At 40.9% G+C, this 13,470-nt stretch overlaps 1 protein-coding gene and 2 non-coding genes across 3 annotated transcripts in view; all 3 read left to right on the top strand.

Moving 5' to 3' along the window:
- Nucleotides 1-13,470, top strand: part of THSD7B (thrombospondin type 1 domain containing 7B) — an 899,070-nt gene that overhangs the window by 466,848 nt on the left and 418,752 nt on the right. The window lies entirely within an intron of this gene.
- LOC128043997 (U6 spliceosomal RNA) lies at nt 217-323 on the top strand. Its single transcript, XR_008198993.1, has one exon. It is a non-coding gene; the product is annotated as a U6 spliceosomal RNA (small nuclear RNA).
- TRNAR-CCU (transfer RNA arginine (anticodon CCU)) lies at nt 6,561-6,633 on the top strand. The gene has a single exon. It is a non-coding gene; the product is annotated as a tRNA-Arg (tRNA).

Below are 13,470 nucleotides of genomic sequence, written 5' to 3'. Positions count from 1 at the left end.
TGATGGTCCAAATGCACATTGGATATTAGTCAAAGAATGAAGGGATGTGTTGAAATTGGATCTGATAATATATATTGTACATTTTAGATGCTCATTGAATACTTGCTGAATGAATTAACTAATCATAGCAATCATGATTCACACCTGATTGTTATGTACATACTTGCTGTATGTTTCATATGGAATATGCATAGAAAGGAATTATTAAAATTTCCGGTGCTTGCTTCAGCAGCACATATACTGAAACTGGGCCAATACAGAGAAGATTAGCATTTCTCCTGTATAATGATGACATGCAGATTTGTGATGCATTCCATATTTTAAAAAACTTTTCTCTGGAAGACCTTGTGAATTGACTTCTGGATCTGCATGTAAGTGCCTTTTATCATCAATGTCTAGAAGGTATGGCATATTGAAATCTCTGAAAAGCACTCAGAAACTCATCAGATTGCTCACTGTTCTGTTTCTTTCAGAATTCACATGCCAATACTACAAGGCTTAACAAGAAGGCTTTGTTCTTAAAATCTGACCACTCTGTCACTAAAGGGATGTATGTAGCCAAACTCATACCTTGTAGGACCAGCTGTGTATCACTGGTTTCATAATTCAGCTGAAAATCATATTAAGAATTATTTCTCTTCCTACTGCATAGGTTATCATATTAGTCAGGATCAGTCATCTCAGCCAGCATAATAACTCCCTTCTTTATTGAGTCCAAGGTATAAGAAGCCCAGTGTGGGTGGGTGGCAGTTTTCAATTCCAGTTCAAGGAAATCATAGCTATGTTTTTAGTGGATGCATTCCTCCCTCTGGAAATAAGACTGTAGGGCAGCAGAACTTAAGACTGCAGAGGAACTGCAAGCAAACACTTTACTAATGGATCACTAGGGGTAACAGTAAGTTATGCCAGGGCCACTGCCACCCTTGACTCTTGGACCTGCGAATCCTGGATATGGGAGAAAAAAAACAAACAAACAAACACATGTTTGATGCTTCTGGAAAGCTTTTCCCTAGCCCTGCAAGGTATTGCCCCCTAACTGGTGCTGTAATTAAGTCTTCAAAAGACCTTTTCATCCTTATATCAAACCAAGATGGTGGGGGACTTGGTAAGACCAGTGAAATCAATGAGCATGGCCACATTGCCAGATCTTGATTGCTGGAAAGTGAGATCCTTGATCCAAAACAATGTTGTGTGGAACATCATGACGATGGACAAGGTGTCCTGTAAGTCCATGGATGATAGTGTCAACTGAAAGAAAATGCAGCAACATGAGAATTGTGAGTTAAGTAGCTGAGGAGCTACTCCAGAGAGGGAGTGGGGGAGGTCAGTATTATGTATATGTTTATTGTGAAGGGGGATACATTTTATCAAGCACACCTTTTGCCAGAGACTTGCTGCTAGTCTTGAGGAGCAGATGTCTTCCTTAATAATTTCAGTGCTTTGCTAGATGTAAGATGCAAGAATTTGAGCTCACAAAATCTTCTTTTGAAAATACGTAACTTTCTGAAGGCCTTGTCTGCTAGTTTATCACAGAGCACAGAGTGCCTCATTCCTGATCATTGCCCTGAACTCCATTCTGAGTGTGTTGAAAGTCAGTGACTGCAGTGGCTAGTGACTTCATTCTTGTAGAGGCAGATGGCAAGTGATCATTTTTATCTTGCAGTAGGTAATTTTGATAGAAGCATTGCATGCAGGAAGGGCAAATCCTTATCCTATTTGAATAAGTACCTATCTGGTAAGAACAAAACACTGCACCTCCTATGATGGAAATAGTCCAGTGTAATCAACCTGCCAGCGTGTAGCTGGCTGATCACCTTGGGGAATGGTCCATATTGGGGGCATAGCACTGGCCCCTGATGCTGGCAGATTGAGCACTCAGACATGACTATAGCCAAGTTGCCCTGGATGCGTGGAAGCCCATGCTGAGTCCATGCATAACCTTCCTTCCCACCACCATGGCCACTTTGTGCAGGAGCTCATCCGGTAGTGGCAGGGGTAGCTGAGGACAGAGGCTGACTCTTATCCACAGAATGGGTCATCCTATCCAATTGCTTATTAAAATCTTTCTCAACTGAGGTCAGTCCTTAGGAAACATTCACATGGAATACAAATATTGCATACAAATATGTTCACATTGTTGCCCATTCAGAGAAGCCTAGCCACATACCACCTGCCTACCTTTTCTTGTCGCCCATTTTCTAATTGTGTTCCTTTTAAGTCCCTGGCCATCCAGCAAAACCATTGGCCATAGCCTGCAGGTCTGTACTTAATCGCGCAGCTGGCCATGTCTCCTTCCAAGCAAAGTGAACAACCATACATGCTGCTTGAAGTTCTATACATCGGGATGACTTCCTGCACTCTGTCTTCCAGGGATGTCTCAGAAAGGGGTTATTGTCACAGCTGTCCATTTGGGTGCCCACATATCATGCAGAACCATCCATAAACCAGGCCAAAGTCTTATTTTCCTCTGTCAACTGATGAGAGGAAATTCCCCATGACTTTGTATGTCCAGACTGGAAGAGAGAGGATAGTTTAGCAAAGGTGGGGACCATGGGCAGTTGGGCCACTTCTTCATGTAAGATACTGTGCTTTCAGGTCCTCCTTGCATTTGATTACATATATACCATGTCCGTGTGATGATGGGGTGCTGCTGTGCATGCCCTACCTGTGGCTTGATGGCTCAGATATATCCAGTCCATGATGGGCAGCTCAGGGTGTGTGGTTAAGCATGCAGCCTCTCTGAAGGCCCAGTAGCTGGCCAAAAGCTGTTTCTCAAATGGAGAGAAGCCCTTTGCAGAGGACAGCAGGGCTGTACTCCACAATTGGAAGGACCTAAACAGCAATTCACCTATAGGAACCTCCCATGCACCCCAGAGAGCATCTGTACCTGCCACTGACGCTTCAGGCACCACTGGATCTGCTGATCCTGTGGCCCAAGCAGCAGAGCAGCTTTCCCAGCAGCCTGAACCTGTTACAGAGTTTGTTTTTCTTTCCTAGGCCCCACTCAAAACTAGCAGCTTGTCAGATCCCTTGGCAAATGGGCTGGAGTAACACACCCAGATGAGGACTGTGTTGTCTCCAAAATCGGAAGAGGCACAATATGCTAGATGTTGTATCTCTATTTCAGTTGTAGAAGGGGCCGTATATAATAAGGTATCTTTCCCCTGGAAGGGGTTCTCAGCATGCCTCACGTGGCTGGACCTTCAGACTTTCACTGGAGTTGAAAGCCCCTGAACTTTCTCAGGGCTTCTCTGGTGGCTCAGATGGTAATGAACCTGCCTGCAATGCAGGATGCCTGGATTCAGTCCGTGGGTCAGAAGATCCCCTGGAGGAGGGCGTGGCAACCCATTCCAGTATTCTTGCCTGGAGAATTCCATGAACAGAGGATCCTGGCAGCTACAGTCCGTGGGGGTCACTTGAACTTTCTCAAATTTATTTCTAACTCTGACATGAAAATGTCTTGCCAGTGAGTCTAGAGTTGTTTTTTCTTGCTCATTATGTCCAATCAGTATAAAGTCACCAATGTAATGGGCCAGTGTAATATCTTGTTGAAGGAAAAGTGATCAAGCTTGGGTTAGAATTCAGTCCCTAATAGTTACACCTTGGAAATGATGTCCTTGTCAGAACATTTGCAGATGTAAATTTGATGTGCAAGGTAGTTAGATTTAGGACTTTTCAGAGGCTATACAGTGGCTATGAATTACAGGAAGGAACCACTTCCTAATAACATTTTGTTTCCATAAGTCAGAAAATTGTTATAATAATATGATCTTGTTATTCCAAGGCTTGTACTTACTTTCTGCTACAGAGTTGTTATTAAATATTTAGATCAGCAAAATCTACATAAATGAAGTATTTTAAAAATGGTCTGTTTGGGACTTCTGTGACCATCCAGTGGTTAACACTCTGTGCTTCCAACACAGAGAGTGTGGGTTTGATCCCTAGTTGGGGAACTAAGATCCCTTATGCCATGCTGTACAGCCAAAAATAAAATGGTACCTTTGTGCAGGACCCAGTGTAGCTATATGGTGACCTAGACTTTGATGCTCTGTGATACTAGAGATAATTATGGTTTGTTTCCATTGCAAAACCACTTAGTGAATTCTGCAGAGACAGTGATCTTAAATTATGTAGAAAGTTACCCTATAGTAGCAAATTATTGTATCTGTATTAAAAGTGTTTTCAATGGATTCTGGTTGGAGTCCAGATAGTCCTTCAAAGTAGACAAGGTAGATACCTGTTGTTGTTCAGTCACTAAGTTGTGTCTGACTCTTTGTGACCCCATGGACTACAGCCTGCCAGGCTTCCCTGTCCTTCACTATCTCCTGGAGTTTGCTCAAACTTATTTCCATTGATTCAGTGATACCCGTCCAACCATCTCATCCTCTGTTGACTCCTCTCCTTCTGCCCTCAATCTTTCCCAGAATCAGGGTCTTTTCCAGTGAATCATCTCTTCACATCAGATGACCAAATTATTGGAGCTTCAGTTTCAGCATCAGTCAGTCCTTCCAATGAATATTCAGGGTTGAATTCCTTTAGGATTGACTGGTTTGATCTCCTTGCTGTCCAAGGAAATCTTAAGGTTCTTCTCCAGCACCACAGTTCAAAAGCATCAATTCTTCAGGCTCAGCATTCTTTCTGAGTTCTACGCAAGTTAAACCCCAACCTCAGAGAATTCCTAGTATTGGCTTGTTTGGAAATTTGCACTTCTAAATCAGTAGGATGGATCTCCAGTTTTAAGATAGTGGAGCAAAGGTATTTCTACTCTATTCTTTTCTCTAAAATTACTTCAAAACCAGCAAGAAAAACGTGAAAGAGTAACAAAAATGTAAACTTCAGTGAGATTCCTTTTGTAAACTTGTTTCCAGAGAACAAGAAGCACAATAAGCTCACCTTCAAGCAAATTTAGGAGTCGTCTATAACCTCAGTCATATAATGTGGAAAGTGGATGGAGATACAACTAAAATATGGGGTAACATCTTATGGAAAAATCTGAACAAACTTTTTGGCCAACCCAGTAATTTGCAGAGCAGGGTTATACCTAAGTGTGTATGGGGAAGGAGGGTTGAAGAGAAACAAGGTCTTCTGGCCTGAACAACTCCAAAAAAGCACCACCTTCTACAGAAGGAAGTGTAGAATGAAGTGCAAGGCTGTGTGTGTGTGTGTGTGTGTGTGTGTGTGTGTGTGTGCGCACGTGCATGTGCAAGTATGTTTTGGGGGTGGGGCAAAATCAGGAGCTTTTGAGAGTCTGTCTAAAAAGCCAGCTGTGTGTACTCGCCACACCCTGCCCCTCACCCTGGAGAGTCAGGCTCCTACCTTTTCCTATTCATGTAGGAGCCTGGAGGTTTTTTCTGCAGATGTATAACCAGAGAAGTTGTGGATTTAAGACTACAGTCAGAGGGGGAAGGAGCCAAGGAGCCAAGGAGCCTCCTGCATGAAGTCAGAAGAATCAAAGTAAGGAATTAGGAGATACTCAGCCCCTTCCTCTCACTGCTATAACATGCTGGTCAGGTGGCTTTTACACCCTTCTGTCCCATGGAAGTCCAGCAATCTGGAAGCACTTACCATTTACATTTTTCTTTGAGGATATTTGTATCACAGAAGGAGCATGAATTCAGACCATAAAGTCCTGGAAAGGCCAGTTTGAGATTATAAATTCTCAAGAAAGAGTTTGGTCCCCTCACTGTCTCAGATTCAACTGTAGACATATAGTTCCCTGGTGGCTCAGAGGTTAAAGCGTCTGCCTCCAATGTGGGAGACCTGGGTTCCATCCCTGGGTTGGGAAGATCCCCTGGAGAAGGAAATGGCAATCCACTCCAGTATTCTTGCCTGGAGAATCCCATGGACGGAGAAGCCTAGTAGGTTACAGTCCATGGGGTCGCAAAGAGTCAGACACGACTGAGCGATTTCACCTTACCTTATAGTGGCCATGGCAAAATGTGTTACTTGGCATGTCTCTTTCCAGTCTGTCCTTACACTGAGGGCCAGCCTTTGTGGTCATCACTTCTGGCATGGAGGGTTTTATGAAATTGTCCATAACAGACCTTAAAGTCATGAAAGTGGAAACTTAAGTCTCCGAGATTTTATAGAAACCCTGAGGATAAAGTTTGTCTCTCTTGTGTACCTTGCATCTTGAACTTTTACTTTGCTTTTGCTTTATCGGTTCCTTTCCTCTGGGCCAACCCTGCAATCTATTTAGAACAGATATATTTTACCCAATGTCCTTTTTTTTCTTTTTCATGAAGAAAGCTTTTTATGATTTCTAAACAATTATGCCATCCCAAACAGAAGTGCTCCTTGTTTTATCCCACTGTGTTTATATTGCCGATTAACTGATTTGCAGTAAGAATACCTTTTTACTCAAAAACAGGAACACAAAATAAAGAAATATAGAAAGGTAAATAGATTTACAGCTGTCACTTAATATCTATACAGTCTTCAAGGAAATGGGCATTCAGATTCCTTTGTCCTAACTGTGCCATTCTTCAAGGAAAAGACTGGATATTCTCTCTTTACAACTTCTTGTGCTTGATCTGAATTAAGAAGAGATGATAAGGACTTCCTTGATGGTCCAGTGGCTAAGACTTTGCTCTCCTAATGCAGGGGGCCTGGGTTCAATCCACAGTCAAGGAACTAGATTCCACATGCTGTAACTAAAGATCCCATAGGCCAAACTAAGATGCAGTGCAGCCAAATAAATAAATATAAAAATAATTGTATAAAAAAGAAGTGATAGCTCAGCTTCTATGGAAAATGAAAGTATAAAAGGAAGAAACCTAAATATTCCAGCATGCTTTGATGTGTCTACCCTTCACAGGGTAGAATATCAGTACTAAAACAAGAACAGTTAAGAATGTGGGCATGTTAGAAGGGGAGTAAGTTTGTCTGTGGATACCGTGTTCTGATTCTTGTTTTGCTATTCACAGTGACTACTTTCAAACTAGTTTAATGGACTTAGCAGTATTTTTCTTTAGGATAGTGCTTTCCTCTCATTCAGAAGTTTGTGGGTATACTCTATCATAGCAGAGAGACTTGACATCTATGACACTATAATGGATACAGAGTAAGTACTGGAGATCAAAATTGTGCTGCCTTAGATATTCTTGACTTCCAAAAGTACCTGTATTCTCTTTTGGTTTGTTCTCACTGAACAATGTTTATAGGGACCAAGGGAGGCAGATCTCTAATCTTCTATCAAATCTTTTTGTTCTTCCTTAAATTGGTATTTATCACCATGAGAGGCATAGACTTTTTCCTTTTTGTTCAGAGGATCTTGTTATGTTTTTTAAATTAGTTATAATAAACATACAATATTATATTAGTCTTGTGTACAACATAGTGTTTTGATATTTTTATTCATTAATTTTATTCACTATTCATTGTGAAATGATTTCAGCAAAGAGATCGGTTATCATCCATCACCATACAAAGTTGTTACATTCCCTATGTGTACATTACAACCCCCTGATTTATTTTGTAGCTGGCAATCTGTACTTTTAATAAAGGGTTCTCTTTCAAAGTTATGATGTATAATGCAGGGCACCGAAAGCCTGTGCTCTATGACAACCTGGAGGGATGGGGTGGGGAGGGAGGTGGGAGGAGAGTTAAGGAGGGCGGGTACATATGAATGCCTATACCAGTTCATGTTGATGTGTGGCAAAAACCATCACAATACTATAATTATCCTCCAATTAAAATAAAGATTTTTACTTTTTTTAAAGGTGCTCTTCCAGAAAAAACAACAACAACAACTTGGGCAAAGTAATCCACTTTCAATATAAGTTCTGGGTTACTTTTATTTTTAAAAGTCAGAAAGTTAGAATAGGTAGGATGATGTTAGGGCTTCCCTAGTGGCTTTGTGATAAAGAACCCGCCTGCCAATTCAGGAGACTGAGGAGACGCAGGAGACGAGGATTCCATCCCTGGGTTGGGAAGATACCCTGGAGAAGGAAATGGCAACCCACTCCCATATTCTTGCCTGGAGAATCCCATTTGACAGAAGAGCCTTTCTACAGTCCATGGAGTCACAAAGAGTCGGACATGACTGAGTGCTCACATATATCCACACAGATACACATGAGGATTAAGTTTGCTAATATCCTTTCATTTTAAAAGTTTAAGAGAATATCTCTGAATGATTGGACTTTTTCATCTCCAGGTGGAGGCCGTCATAGTCCTTAGTCATATAAGTTGCACAGATTTATTTTTTGTCATATTCATCTACATAGATCATAGCAAGAAATTGTTTCAGTGGATTCAGAGAAGAAAACAAATATACAGAATTTATGACTGAACAATAGTCAAAAACAAAGACTGTCACTGTCATCTCTATTTTTATGTCTGGTGAAGGAGAGAGAGGGGGAAGATAACTTCTTCCATTTAGCTTCAAAACTTGAATGAAAATGAGCTACATTAGCTATGAACTGTGGGCATTTCCAGGAGAGAGTCAGGAGTAACTAGCTACCTCCAGAATTCAGTCCACAGATGTAATTGTTTCTTAAATGATTAAAGATATTTGGTAATATCTTTCCTGTCTATTTCAAGAAGGAAGTACTTAATACCACTTGTGACCCCATATCAACTAGAGTTTCCAGTCTAGACAATGAGAAACACTATTTTCAAAAACTCATATTTTCATTTTTTGGTAACTGTGAGTTCATCTGATAGACAATAAATTATCCAACCCCAGGATTCTTTGTGTCAAAGATCATTCTTGGAGGAATTTGTAACTTCAGTTCTGATTTCAACATCAGAATAAACAGTTGGAGGACATGATGTTCTTTGTTAATTTGTCTTACTAATCATCACCTGATACGGAAACAATTTATTATAAAGATTCTAAGAAACTTAAAAAATCTCTTTTAAATATAATTTGTAAAAGTATGTAAATAAAAAAAATCAGGTTAGAGTGTAGAAATTAAATTGACAATGTAAGGCAGCTCTCTAAGTGAAAATATCTTGAATTTTAACAAAAGAACAGATTTTATAATACCGTAGGCATTGGTTTAGAGAGTAAAATGTGGGACTTGTAGCAAAGATTGCATTTTAATAAGTGAATAATGATTCTGAGTGGTTATTTTTCATTTCTTTGCATGTTTTAGGGTAGGATTAGCTATGTGGCTTTCATGGTTCCTGCAGGTAAAATATGCACATTTTTTCAAAAATTGGCAATAAATTAAAAATAAATATTAAAGGAGGTGAGTGACCTAAGGCATGGGCATGATGCTTTACTTAACGTAATGTGGACTAAAATTCAGAGATGTTGTCTCATGCCTGCCTCTCTATTTTTAACATAATAAGCTATAATGCAAAGCACAAAGTAACTCCTCTGTCCACCTCCACCCCACCCATATCACCAGCAGGTATTTTTCCCTGATGGAATGAGTGGAGGGTGGGAAGGAATTTTTTTTTTTCCCTTTGAGGAATACAGTTATTTGCTAAACCAGGAGCAATAATTTTCTCTTATGACTCGCACGGCTCTTAGTTACAGAACTATCTTCCCTTCAGGAATGTTAATATGAATTTCAAAGTCTACTGCAAGCTGTGTGAATGTAATAGGATTATGCTTCTCTCGTTCAGGACCAGAATTCAGTATCTTCAAATAGATATGAATCTCCAGGCCTCCCTAAGCTCTCAGGTTACTAAGGTCAAGGTGTTCATTTCTATTTAGCCCAGCAGCTATTTTGGGGTTGTATCAGAAGGAGGTTAAGTTTACATTTTTATTTGCATTTCTAAAGGAAACAGAAACCTCGGCATTCCTCTAGTAGCAGCAAGAGGAGACTGAGCCCTCAACTTACATAAAAGGCTCTAAAAACTAACAGAAGAGCTACGAAACTCAGACAAACCTCTGCTCTGGATTTGAATATGGTTGACTCTTGAATAAGATGGGTTTAAAATGTACAGGTCCACTTCCATACAGATACTTTTCAATAAGCGTAAAGGTAGCTCTCCATATTCATGGGTTTCATATTTAAGGATTCAAGCAACTGTGGATCAAGTCTTCATTTGTGACTGGTTGAATCCACAGATTAGGCATTGGTTTGATCAGTGGATACAGAGGATCATTTTATATAAGGGACTTGAGCATTAGTGGATTTTGGTATCTAAGTGGAGCTCCTGGAACCAAAGCCTCTCATACACCAAGGATTGACTATAGTTTCAAAAGTTATAGAACAAGTGACTTTTTTTAGGCCAATCACATTTTGAAGGATTCACATGGGGAGACACAAAGCAGTCTTCTAACCCAGATGCATGCGTGTGTGTGCTCAGTTGCTTCAGTCCTGTCTGACTCTGTGTGACCCTATGGACTGCAGCTGCCAGGCTTCTCTGTCTATGGGATTTTCTTTAGGTAAGAATACTAGAGTGGGTTGCCATTTCCTCCTCCAGAGGATCTTTCCGATCCAGGGATTGAACCCATGTCTCTTGTGTCTCCTGCATTGCAGATGGATTCTTTTAACCACTGAGCCATCTGGGAAGCTGTGAAGAACGATAACTAAAACTCTATTATAGTCAATTAAACTCAGTAGGTTTAAGGATGATCAACCTCATAACAGGATCCTGAAAGGAGAAACTCAAAGCAAGAAGGCCGGGTTGGGATCAACCAAGGCTTTGTAATTACACCACAAAGGGTTTTGAAAGCCTATACCACAGTAGTAACTTTGGGAATGGATCAGAGGGAATATACATAAAAGGAATTTTATGAAAAATAAGAATGTATAGCTGCAGTTATACACAGTGTTGTACTGTGCTTAGTCACTCAGTCGTGTCCAGCTCTTTGCAACCTCATTGACTGTAGCCCGTCAGGCTCCTCTGTCCATGGGGATTCTCCAGGCAAGAGTACTAGAGTGGGGTGCCATGTTCTCCTCCAGGGGACCTTCCCAATCCAGGTATTGAACCCAGGTCTCCCACATTGCAGGCAGATTCTTTACTGTCTGAGCCACCGGGGAAGCTTCATTTATATACAGAGTAAAGGAAAATGAGGACTTTAAAAGATTCAATGGTTTTAAAATGTCCAATGAAAACAGTTTCAACACAAAAAGTTGACATAAGTGACATAAATACCAACATAAAAAATGGGAAGGAGAGAGAGGAGAGAGATACACAATATTTGAGTATTGTTTAAAAAAAAAAATTTAACCTAGTAGATTTGAAGATGTAATTGTCTTTATTAGGTGATTCATGAATCAGGCAGCAGCCCAGCTAGCAAATAGCAGGGTGCTCCAAGGAGTTGTACAAATTGGAAGATTTATACAGGAAGAAGGATGAGGCAAGGGAGCTATTAACAAAAGAAAAGAAAGGATTTTGAGGCCAGGACTTCCATTTTGTGGGGGAGAAGGGATGTTAGAGTTGTATTATGTAGATTTCTTCTTCCTCTGGGGTTACAGAGGCCTTATGTGGCAGATTACCTGATGCGTGTAGACCGGACAATTCTAGCCTGGTACTTTGCTGGAAAAGGTCAAAAGTTCAATTGTGTTAGGTATTAAATCTAGATTTGCCATCATGGGCTTTAGCATAAGTAACGCCATTTTGGCCCTCTGTTTTTTCTCTTTAATAATTAGCCCCCTTTAGCGACTGAACTGACTGAACTGATCAGATTGTTAGCCTAAATGAGCAAGACGATAAAAATTTAAGGCCTTAACGTTAATCTCAGCTACTGCATTGTTGACCTTTGATATGGTAATCATAGGTCATGATCATGATGTTTTTGCTGAACCATAGTGTTATTCACAGGTCACAACTTCAGATCCACAATTTTCAAGTTGGTTATTCTCATTGCTTCTTTTCTGATGTTTTGCTCTTCGGGAGATTGTGTTCCTCCTGGTCAGTGGCTGCGAACATGCATTTGAAACTCATGAGAGGATACAGTGCACCAGGGATATTATTATTCTTAAAAACAGGATAATTTCTAGTGTTTCCAGTGCATTTCAGAGCCCTGATCTCCAAGACCCAAACCACTCAAAGGAACCCTTTGAAGGAGTCACACTTTTAAGCTAAGTGGCTTACTCATTGATCTTACATACTTGAGTTTCAGCTTCCCCAGAAGTATCAATCCAGGTACAGCAAGTATAACACAGCACAGGCACCTCTTTGCTCAGCCCAAGAATGCTCAAGAGCTATCCTATTATCAAAAACAAGCTTGGCCTGAGAGTCCAATAGTTTTTTTGGAGGAAGCTAATACCAGACCACCTGACCTGCTTCTTGAGAAGTCTGTATGCAGGTCAGGAAGCAACAGTTAGAACTGGACGTGGAACAACAGACTGGTTCCAAATAGGAAAAGGAGTACGTCAAGGCTGTATATTGTCACCCTGCTTATTTAACTTATATGCAGAGTACATCGTGAGAAATGCTGGACTGGAAGAAATACAAGCTGGAATCAAGATTGCCGGGAGAAATATCAGTAACCTCAGATATGCAGATGATACCACCCTTATGGCAGAAAGTTAAGAGGAACTAAAAAGCCTCTTGATGAAAGTGAAAGAGGAGAGTGAAAAACTTGGCTTAAAGCTCAACATTCAGAAAACGAAGATCATGGCATCTGGTCTCATCACTTCATGAGAAATAGATGGGGAAACAGTGTAAACAGTGTCAGACTTTATTTTTTTGGGCTCCAAAATCACTGCAGATGGTGACTGCAACCATGAAATTAAAAGACGCTTACTTCTTGGAAGAAAAGTTATGACCAACCTAGATAGCATAGTCAAAAGCAGAGACATTACTTTGCCGACTAAGGTCCATCTAGTCAAGGCTATGGTTTTTCCAGTGGTCATGTATGGATGTGAGAGTTGGACTGTGAAGAAGGCTGAGCACTGAAGAATTGATGCTTTTGAACTGTGGTGTTGGAGAAGACTCTTGAGAGTCCTTTGGATTACAAGGAGATCCAACCAGTCCATTCTGAAGGAGATCAACCCTGGGATTTCTTTGGAAGGAATGATGCTAAAGCTGAAACTCCAGTACTTTGGCCACCTCATGCGAAGAGTTGACTCATTGGAAAAGACTCTGATGCTGGGAGGGATTGGGGGCAGGAGGAGAAGGGGACGACAGAGGATGAGATGGCTGGATGGCATCACGGACTCGATGGACGCGAGTCTGAGTGAACTCCGGGAGTTGGTGATGGACAGGGAGGCCTGGCGTGCTATGATTCATGGAGTCGCAAAGAGTTGGACACGACTGAGTGACTGAACTGAACTGAATATCTTCATAATGGAATCTGCAGTGTCTCTAAGAGTTAAAGAAATGTTCCTGATCATAATCTCGTTTGTTATTAACTCTTAACCAGGTAGAAGGAAATGGCAACCCACTCCAGTACTCTTGCCTGGAAAATCCCATGGATGGAGGAACCTGGTAGGCTATAGTCCATGGGGTTGCAAAGAGTCAGACAGGACTGAGCGACTTCACTTTCACTTTCACTTAACCAGGGAATTGGAGTCCTGCTAGAGGAATCAGTTCCTGAATCTTGAATGCCTCCTGGTG

The sequence above is a fragment of the Budorcas taxicolor genome, chromosome 2 (genome assembly GCF_023091745.1).
Source record: "Budorcas taxicolor isolate Tak-1 chromosome 2, Takin1.1, whole genome shotgun sequence".
Classification (NCBI taxonomy): domain Eukaryota; kingdom Metazoa; phylum Chordata; class Mammalia; order Artiodactyla; family Bovidae; genus Budorcas; species Budorcas taxicolor.
The sequence above is the reverse complement of the archived record's forward strand: the minus strand, read 5'-3'. Positions and strand labels throughout refer to the sequence as shown.